At 39.3% G+C, this 10,225-nt stretch overlaps 1 protein-coding gene across 1 annotated transcript in view; it reads right to left on the bottom strand.

The window, feature by feature from the left end:
• BMP1 (bone morphogenetic protein 1) overlaps window positions 1-10,225 on the bottom strand; it is a 1,811,822-nt gene that overhangs the window by 1,715,560 nt on the left and 86,037 nt on the right. The gene's annotated exons all lie outside the window — the stretch shown is intronic.

Here is a 10,225-nt window from a genome sequence, read left to right as displayed (position 1 = left end):
ATACACATGCCCATCATGCATGAAGACAAAGAAGAAGGTGCACCCTTTACCAGAAGTCTGTGGAGAATCTGAATCACTGTCACTGTTCCTGTGACAATCTATAAAACAGTGTTCTAATCCCACTTAATGATCTGAAACTGAACACTGAAAAATCACACGAACACTGAAACAGTAGCAACAAATAAACATAATATACTGAATTTTTATTTAAATATACCACATTCCATAGTATTATGGAAAAGAGAACACAGCAAAAAAGCTTGAAACCAAGACCAAGTGAAAAGTATAATCCAAGGCAGCGAAGAGCAGCAAGAAACAGCGATGAAGCCAAAGGTAATCTCCACAAAAAGTTTATTCAAACACACGACATAAATTTCTCCAAGTCCTTCTCTCAAACACACAACATAAATTTCTCCAAATCCTTCTCTCAAGCGCTTTCGCTCAGTGCAATACTGAGCTTTATCAAGATAAAAATGCAGGGCAGAACAACCTTATTTGTAAGTCTCTTCTTTATGGAAAAGAGAACACACACATGCGCAGACATGCACATACACGCGCACACACACACATGCACACACGCACGCTTGATAACCACATATTTATTACCTTGACATTTATGGAGCAGTTACAAGGTTACCAGTGCTTCACTATTATTTTTCTTCTTTTGTAGTTGAAGGCTATGCATTCATAAGTTTTCTCATGTGTCCTTGACACCTAAAAACCTGGAAACCACTTGCTCACTCATGCTGGAACAAAATAAGAGACTGTCCATGAAAGTTGTGCATGGTTTTTGGGGATGTTCTCTTTTAGCCAATGTTGTATGTCTGTGGCGATGGTATATACACATTTACGGGGTGTGGGCTGCTAAGTTTAGGGAGTGAGGGGATCAAAGTGCTCACCCTCCTGCAAAACACACCTGCTTCTAGCTGTCATGTTAATTTGCATGTACTGGGCTGTCTACAAGATTTCCAGAGTGAGCACTAGCGATGTGATGGATTGCCTTTCAACATTTCATATCACAAGTGGTTTCATTCCATCCAGTACAGGCTCAAATTACCTGTCTTCGCAAGGCAGGCAACAGGGTGAAGGTAGTTCTCAGGCCAACGACAGAAACAGATTCAAAAAATGTAATGATACACATCATTATAGAAAAAGGATCCATACAAACAGAAAAAGGATCCATACAAACAAGATACTTCAAGGAAACCATTCAGGGAAATCAGCAGTGTGCAACACAGAAACATCTGGCACCTTCCTGGAAAAGGCATGCAAGGACAGGAGGACAAAATATGATAAAATGTGGTGAATACCTCACAAGAAGTATTGTTTTCCATTGATGGGATGCATGGGAACAACCTAGCTGAGGTGGTTAAAACAATGGGAAAATTCAAATCTACAAAGGGCAGATAAGCCAGTCCTTATAATGCAAGAAGGATTCCACAGCCAACTTAAACATGCACATATCCACAGGTAAAGTACTCTGGCCTTATTGTTACTACTTTAAGAACCAGCTGAAGAAGGCTGAAAGACTGGCCATGCAGTAGGCATTAAATGACTAGCGTTCTCTCCTTAGGGGAACACAAAGATTAGCCAGGCCAATATGTCTAAGATTTGTGTGTGTGCGTGTTGGGGGGGGGGGGTTCAGTTATTGTATTACAGTGAGCAGTAAACAGTCCCCAGAACAGCCCATAACATCTTTTCCAGAAAAAAAGTTATACAGAGCACAATAACCTGGAAACCTAGTTTTCAACTAGTGTCCCAAGTGAGAGAATATCAGGGGAAGGTGTAAGTAGCTGAAAAGCCACTCTCTCACTGTAGAAAAAGGTCATGCTTTTTGCATTCAGCCTATACAAGGTCCTCCGTCATGTGTAGCCAAAGGCACTGAAAACAGAAGACAGGATGAAAAGAGAGGGTATTGAGAAATACCATTTAAGCAGGAGTCTGAAAGTAAACAAATATATTGGGGTTCCACTGTATACTGAATCCCCAAGAAAACAGATGGGAAATATGCAGGCAAATAAAAGCCCTCCTTCGACACGCAGTGACAAAGACCACAAGAGATCACTATACTAAGAGCTCCCACATCATTTCCAAGAGTGACTCCAAACAGGGTAATAAGATACACAAAAACTGATAAAGGTAAAAGGTCCTTATAAACCTTAAGCCAGCAAAAAAAAACAGTAGTGGGGATAAAACATTTACAAAATAAACACAAACAACTTGTTTTCCATAAATTGCTCATTGTAATTAGCCACATTTTGTGTGTGTGTTGGGGGAGGGTGGGTCTTTCAATGCAAATTGTTCTCCTTGAAAGAAAAAAATACATTTTCTGCCTTTGATTCAGCTCTGTGCAGGCTACCTGTTCCAGCATATTCTCCATCTTAAACATCCCAAAGGCAAAACTGTTTCAGTCTGAGAAAAATCTAGCTTGAAATTAATGTGGGTGGCTGTTCAAACTCGGTATGAAACTAAACTGAACATTGGTAGCAACTACACAGCTCATCTTAAATCTTCACCAGACTTTGCTGTTAGCATAACATCCTTCCTTAAACAGGTTCTCCCATCCATTTCTGCTGCCCTTGTGGTATCCTTCATTAAGTGGATATGGGAACGAACTTCAAAAATGGCTGCAACACAGACAAGCTGGTTGTTCTGTGGAACCCATTCACTGTGGCTTACAATTTACAACCTGCTTGCTTCAACCTCTGGCACATTAACTAATGGATCTCATTGTGCTTGTTAGAAAGAGAGAATATATACCGGAGAATGTACACAGCAAGGGGTTATGGGATATGGTCTGAAGCACCTTAATTTGGATCACTCTGTTACAGTTACCAGTGAATAAGATCTCTAGATGAAGGCAGTTATCTGGATTTGGAATGCTATTTTACAAACCTGCAAAAACATACAGCTGAGGAGTTTACCATGCATGGTAATTTCTCATTCCTAGGCTTTCCCATCTCATTTACCTGCAGAGGAAAAACAACTGCGTGATTAAGGAATAACTCTGTAATGAAGGAATAACTCTGTAATGCTGGAGTCCTAAATTTGAAATACCATCAATGCCCATGTGTGTGATGTGTGGTACTGTTGGATTACCCTTCATAATTCACATGCTATCACAGTAAACCATTGCCACAGTAACCAAGAGAGTCCAGCTGCAAGTAGCAAAACACAGCACCATGGAAGCTGATCAACTTTTGGTTTCTGCACAAAGTACACTAAACAAAAAGCAAAACAGCTGTAGCCCATGTTTTCAAACTGTAAGAGGTTAAGCAATATCTCGCCAACTCACACCCCAGAGTCAGGTCAAACACATCTCAAAACGGAATGAAAGCTAAACAAAACTCATCACAGTATGATGTTAAGTTTTCCAGAAAGGTGGAGGTTAGTCTTTTGAACCTCCAAGCTCCACATGTACAACTGAGACTCACATACCCAATTCACAGTGAAAAACTGCAGTAAATAAATAACTACTGCCAGAATGCAAAAGCACTGCTACAAATCTGTCACAAAGGAATCAGAATATGTACAGCAATTAACGTTTCTACAGATGAGATAATCCAGTAAATGTACCCCATAACTGTCGCTCTCTGTAAAGGGCAAAAAAAAAAAAAAAAAACACAGGTCAACATTTTGCAAACGCATTCAATAGTTAGTATGAAACATTCCTTCAAGTGCCCCCTTAGATTCTTAGCAAGTAAGTCTGCTGTTTTTTTACAACAGGATACTGTCAGTTCCCAAGGTTTGAATGAGTCCTTTTATTCTCCCGATTCCCAAGTGAAGCTTTTTTTTTAAAGAATTAATTTCCTCAAACAAATCATGCGTATTTGTGTCATAGATATTTGAAGGGTGTCACACCTTAGGTCAGCAGTTGTAACTTCAGAACAGAAAATAAATAAAAGAGTACATTATCAAGGCTAACTGACATAAGATCCAATTACAAACACGCGGGCACACAAATGAAGAGAAACCCCTCTGCTTAGGCATTGTAAGATTCACGGACGTATGAAAGAAAACTATTACCTCTCATTTGGGATTTGAACCCAAGACCTCCAAACTTTTCTGCAAAGGTACTGCATACTAAATTCTTTTTGATTGCCAGCAAAAGTGTTATTTCCAAGTCTACATTTTTGATTTTAATTCTGTAAATTAAGTTTCTACAAAATAAACTGAGGTTATGATCAGTGACAGTTTTAACCAAGAACAAACTCCTAGATGTTAAAATAATAACTTCACAAGTAAATTTATAGCATATCATTTCCTGTAGAAAGATGTTTTTTTTAGGTCTTTTTAGGACTAAAGGTACAGATCAGGATAACAACTGGAATTAGATAAAATACTAAACAACAGAATGAGAACCATATGTGAAAACATGCTACATGTTCTGTTTATTAGACATTATGAAAGCTGACACACAGTGTGTATAACATGAAAAATGACTGCCTTAGAAGGAACGGGCAATATTTTCATCCTTGAAATGAGAGGAAATGTAAATCTGAATGTGGAATTTGCCCGTCACTGAGGAAACCAATGAATTAGTGCACAATGAACAATTCAGTGCTGAAAATGGAAGATAAACATACTATTATTTGAAGAACAGATGCATACTGAAAAAAGTTTCTATGCGAAAATTGCAAATGTCAAGAGATCAAAATAATGAATTTCTGGATTTCAGATCTGCCATTCATGTAGAAGGTTGTGCTACCATGTCTGACAACTGAGTTTTTTCTCCCTGCGTGACATCACTTTATATATAATCATCTCTTAGATCACTGCTGCCGGGGAAAGGGAAATTTCACTTCCACTAAGTTTTATAAAGTTACATATATAAGGAAACATTTAAAATCAAGTAAAACAATAGAATTGAACAGAAGGAAAGGCTCTGTGATGTAAAGGGATGGAGCAAACATGTCGGACCCAGATTCAGTTACTGGCCTTGACACGACAAGAACCAGCTAAGACGACAAAGAAATGAAGAGTTGTTACCTGTTCACCTCAATTCGGGGGTCAGGGAGGCAGAGAGATGCGTCTCAGTGGCACACCTCCTGTTAATGCATCAGTAGTGTTGGCCACAGACCTAACAGGAACCATCCAGTCATGGGGAAAACACGGTGCCTGAAGGGTTATGTCACCCATGAAAGCAAATAAAATTCCCACTCTGCACCCATTGTGCATTTAACCCTTCACTGCTTACCACTGCACTGACAGAGTTTAGGGTAAAACAGCAGAACTTCCCAAATAGGTACCTGTGTGACAGCCATGCCAAGACTGGTTCTCACCCAAATGGAGGAAAAAATGTGGTGGATCAATGCAGATCATTAAGACAGGGGGCAGGCGGAGGGGCAGAAAAAGAATTCACAAAAATGTTGTCTAAGACAGCATGTGATCTCCTAACAGGATCAGTTCCAACCTAAGGGAGGGCACCTTTAGCCAACGAGTGACCTAGCAAAAGGGTGGGAAATCCTACACTTAACGGACTTCAGAGGACAGGACTGTTAGTTACTGGAGACCCCTTTTTTTGTGGGGGTAGACAAATTAATTTGTAGAGCTAATGACAGTAAAAGAACAGCTGTGTGCCCTCCTGGTATGCAGATAAGAGCAATTGAGAACTGCTGAATAAAATTCTGAGGAAGAAAGAGATTTGAAACAGTTTGCTGTACTGTGACATAAGTAAGTAGCAATAAATTATGGGAATAACAAAGTCATACTACAAGTGATCTGTTTAAATCAGTAAACATGCCTAAGAAATCTGAAGTACATGTGGTCTAAGCTGCCTTCCAAGACTATTTATACCTCACCTTTTTTTTTTTTTTTTTTTTTTTATTAATGAAGGAATTACGGTCAATAAATGCTTTAAAAGAAGTATGGGGGTGTCTCTTCTGGACACTTCAATCTTATTTTTTCTTCTTCTAGGTGGTTTCCCTTCTGCCTTTCAACCCCCATCCCTTCCCCTATTCATTCCCCAGATCCACTACAGTGAGATCCATGTGGAACAGTCATTATGCAGACAGACGTTGAGGTTGTCTGTGCCCTTGCCAGCATTTCCGCTATAAAAGCATTTGTAGTAAATGGCTTAGCCCCTCCCCTGGTGGTGACATGAGCCCATGTATCACCACAAGGACCACCTATGACTTCTATCAGTGCATATATGAACATCTACATGCAGTAACATGGGCTACCATGAACAATTTAAGTGTCACACCCATCTCTCCCTACACTGTGCTTCCTCACAGCCTGACTTGCTACTAGCCAAAGCTGTGTCACCAATGTTGCAGCAACAACCAGTCAGGATCACCATCTGTCCCTCATGTGTACACCCATTCCCCCTGCCTGCACCATCAAGAACTCAAGCTGCTAATCAAACTTGGGTCCCTTGGGCCATTCTTAGGGCTTCAGTCCCTCAATGCCACCAACACGACTTCAACTGCTTGTAATAGGCCATGTACATTTGCAAGAAATGGCCTATATCTGCTGGATGAAGAAAAGAGAATCCTATCATACAAGCATACAGTAAATGAGTATTTCTACATCATAGGTAGCTCAGGCTGGTTTCCTTTTCCATATTGTTTCGCATTTCACTGCTGCTCCTTATACTGACCCAGACTTCTCACACTCTAAAACATATTGCTGAATACAGCTAATAAAAAAGAAATAGAAAACCATAAACCAATTCCTACAAGCATTTTAGCAAGGGAAGTGTCTCCCTGCACCTCCCATATAACATAAGACGGTTCACTCCCTCTCACAACCCGTTCCTTCTATATACAAACTCCAAGATCACACAGCTTTAAGAGAAGAAGAATATTTTAGCCTTACTGCTGGCAAACACTGACATATGCAAAGCAGCTCAACAAATGTGCCCATGGCACCAGTTTTCACACAAAACTAACAATATAAAGTGAACAACACTATAGTGATACAAAAAAAAAAAAACAGATGATATAATATGCTAAAGTAAAACAGAATGCAAAATATCCAAGTAGACCAGCTCAGCAAGGAATGCAGTGTATAGTACAGGTCTGGGGTTGAGATCTTATTACATAATGCCAGAAGACTTAACAGCAAGATACCTGAATGGGAACATATGTTATTAGAAAGGAATGACCATGTAAGGTAGTTTCAAAACATGGTTTAGTGGTGGACACATACAACTTCATTGAAACACACTGTGTGGAGATAATGGATAAGTTACAACCAGAGGTGAAGGTGCAATGTTTATGTTAGACCGGCTTTTCTGTAATATATATACTGCCAGACTTGAACAGCATGTTCAATTAAGTGTTTATTTAATGTAGACAAACAATGTTAATATAATTCGTTACTTGTTCTTGAGTTTACTATGGCCATGCAGGTATATACAGATAATATTCATAGAAAAATGCACAATGAATAAAAATGAAGTAAAGGTAGTTATTACTGGAGATTTAAATCTGTCCAGACAGATGTGAATTATGAATGACGGGTCTATATTAGATCACCAACCGCTTAAAAAAGCGAACGGTGATTAATCGACCCTATGTAAGCGAAAGCTTACAATTTCCAACTGCCAGAACAGCAATATTTTTCACTAGGGAAAAAAAAAGAAAAAAAAAAAAAACAACATTCGCTGTTCCAAAACACATACACACAACACAAGCACACCAAACAAACAGCAATCCATACACACACACCTAAAATCTTACACCTAAACCCTACACTATACACCACTAACTATCCACTTACCTTAACCCAAACCCTAACCCTATGGTCCGTCACTATCGCACACTCACCTCACTCACTCCCTAACCCGAACTCACCTAACCCACCCCAACCCTCACGTCCACACAATCGCACTCTTACCTGAACCTGACCCGTAACTTTCCACCACAGCACGGAAAATACCAAAGCAAAAGAAATGCACAACCAAATTCTTTCCCTAGGAAAAAATTTGGTTTTCTGTTGCTTCGATATTTTAAGCTTTTGCTGCATAGGGTTCAATATTAGAACATTCGAAGCTTTGAAACCTCGATGTTCTAATACAGACCCTGAATGACAAGGGTAACAACCTGAAGGATTTGCTAAGGATCTGCGTTTGCAGCAGGTGGTAAACAGTTAGACTAGGGAAGCAGCATTACTGGATGTACTGCTGTCAAATGGTTAAATGGTTTAATGTGGACAAGCAGAACAGACATATAGCCACTATTATTTTATGGAAACAATAACGGTAGAACAAGGAATACTATTTTGAAAATCAGCCCACAAAATCCTGAACTGGAAAAATGCTTAGTATTGTAATAAAGCAAATAATATTTCAATTAATGTTTGTTTATTAACATGGAACTGACTTTTAAAAATATTCACATCAATATCCACATTAGTGCTGGGATGTTCTAAACATCACACGCACCCTTACAATTAAGAATCAACTAGTAAAAAGAATTCCAGTTGCACAAATAAGTCATGTATAACAAAAAAACACTGTCCACATATTAAACGCAACGGTCTCTATTCCCAGCATTGTGCCATGTATAACAAAAAAACACTGTCCACATATTAAACGCAACGGTCTCCATTCCCAGCATTGTGCCATGTATAACAAAAAAACACTGTCCACATATTAAACGCAATGGTCTCCATTTCCAGCATTGTGCCATGTATAACAAAAAAACACTGTCCACATATTAAACGCGACGGTCTCCATTCCCAGCATTGTGCCATGTATAACAAAAAAACACTGTCCACATATTAAACGCGACGGTCTCCATTCCCAGCATTGTGCCATGTATAACAAAAAAACACTGTCCACATATTAAACGCGACGGTCTCCATTCCCAGCATTGTGCCATGTATAACAAAAAAACACTGTCCACATATTAAACGCATAGCGGTCTCCATTCCCAGCATTGTGCCATGTATAACAAAAAAACACTGTCCACATATTAAACGCAACGGTCTCCATTCCCAGCATTGTGCCATGTATAACAAAAAAACACTGTCCACATATTAAACGCAACGGTCTCCATTCCCAGCATTGTGCCATGTATAACAAAAAAACACTGTCCACATATTAAACGCGATGGTCTCCATTCCCAGCATTGTGCCATGTATAACAAAAAAACACTGTCCACATATTAAACTCAACGGTCTCCATTCCCAGCATTGTGCCATGTATAACAAAAAAACACTGTCCACATATTAAACGCAACGGTCTCCATTCCCAGCATTGTGCCATGTATAACAAAAAAACACTGTCCACATATTAAACGCGACGGTCTCCATTTCCAGCATTGTGCCATGTATAACAAAAAAACACTGTCCACATATTAAACGCGACGGTCTCCATTCCCAGCATTGTGCCATGTATAACAAAAAAACACTGTCCACATATTAAACGCAATGGTCTCCATTTCCAGCATTGTGCCTTTGTTTGTTTCCCTTCACATGCTCCTGCCTGAAGTCGGGTTCCCCTCCCTCAACTGAAATTTGGCCAGTGTAATCTATAAATCTTAAATGATCTGGACTTGCAGGAGATCTTTTACATTTTACTTCCTGATCTAAAAGTGTAGGTGTTTCACATTATGAAAAATAAACAAATAGAAATAAAACAAAAAATCTTGGTACTAATGAGCTTTTAAATCTAATTTGAAGCACAACACTCAGGACATCAGTTGCTAATACCCCTCCTTTAGCTGCCATCATTAACTTTACTGCTACATTGCCCCCCCCCCCCCCCCAGTACAGCATACCGATAAGGCATAGAACTAACTACTCCTGCTCAATATCACAAGTTAGCCATTCATGAGGATAGTGTGTTACTGCAGCCATCTCTTCAATAGCTAGCACCAACAGGCTGTGTCTTGTACTACATAGCTTATGGTCTCATTGTATCTTACACTAAATTCTACTTGGTAAGGACTTTCTACCTACCTGCTGCTGCAGACTAACTTTAAATTGTTTTATTTTGGTTGCGGTATACTCTTAGCACCACTTATAGGGACATCCTGTGGAGTTTTACACATCTTTCCATAGTTGTTTTGCTAGTTCTAGCTCCTTCCACCTCACCTATCTTCCATTGATGAGTTGATAAGGATTCAGGAGCTCAAGACGCTATTTAAAAAAAAAATGTCCACATATTGAATCCAGCTGTCTCCATTCCCAGCATTGTGCCTTTGTTAAGCAAGTTGTATAGAGCGATAAAAACCTTAGCATACTGCAGATATTTCTGTTTAACAAGTATAGAAAA

The sequence above is a fragment of the Protopterus annectens genome, chromosome 9.part0, assembly GCF_019279795.1.
Source record: "Protopterus annectens isolate FY-2018-M chromosome 9.part0, PAN1.0, whole genome shotgun sequence".
NCBI classification, from domain to species: Eukaryota; Metazoa; Chordata; order Ceratodontiformes; family Protopteridae; genus Protopterus; species Protopterus annectens.
This window is presented reverse-complemented; position numbering and strand designations above follow the sequence as displayed.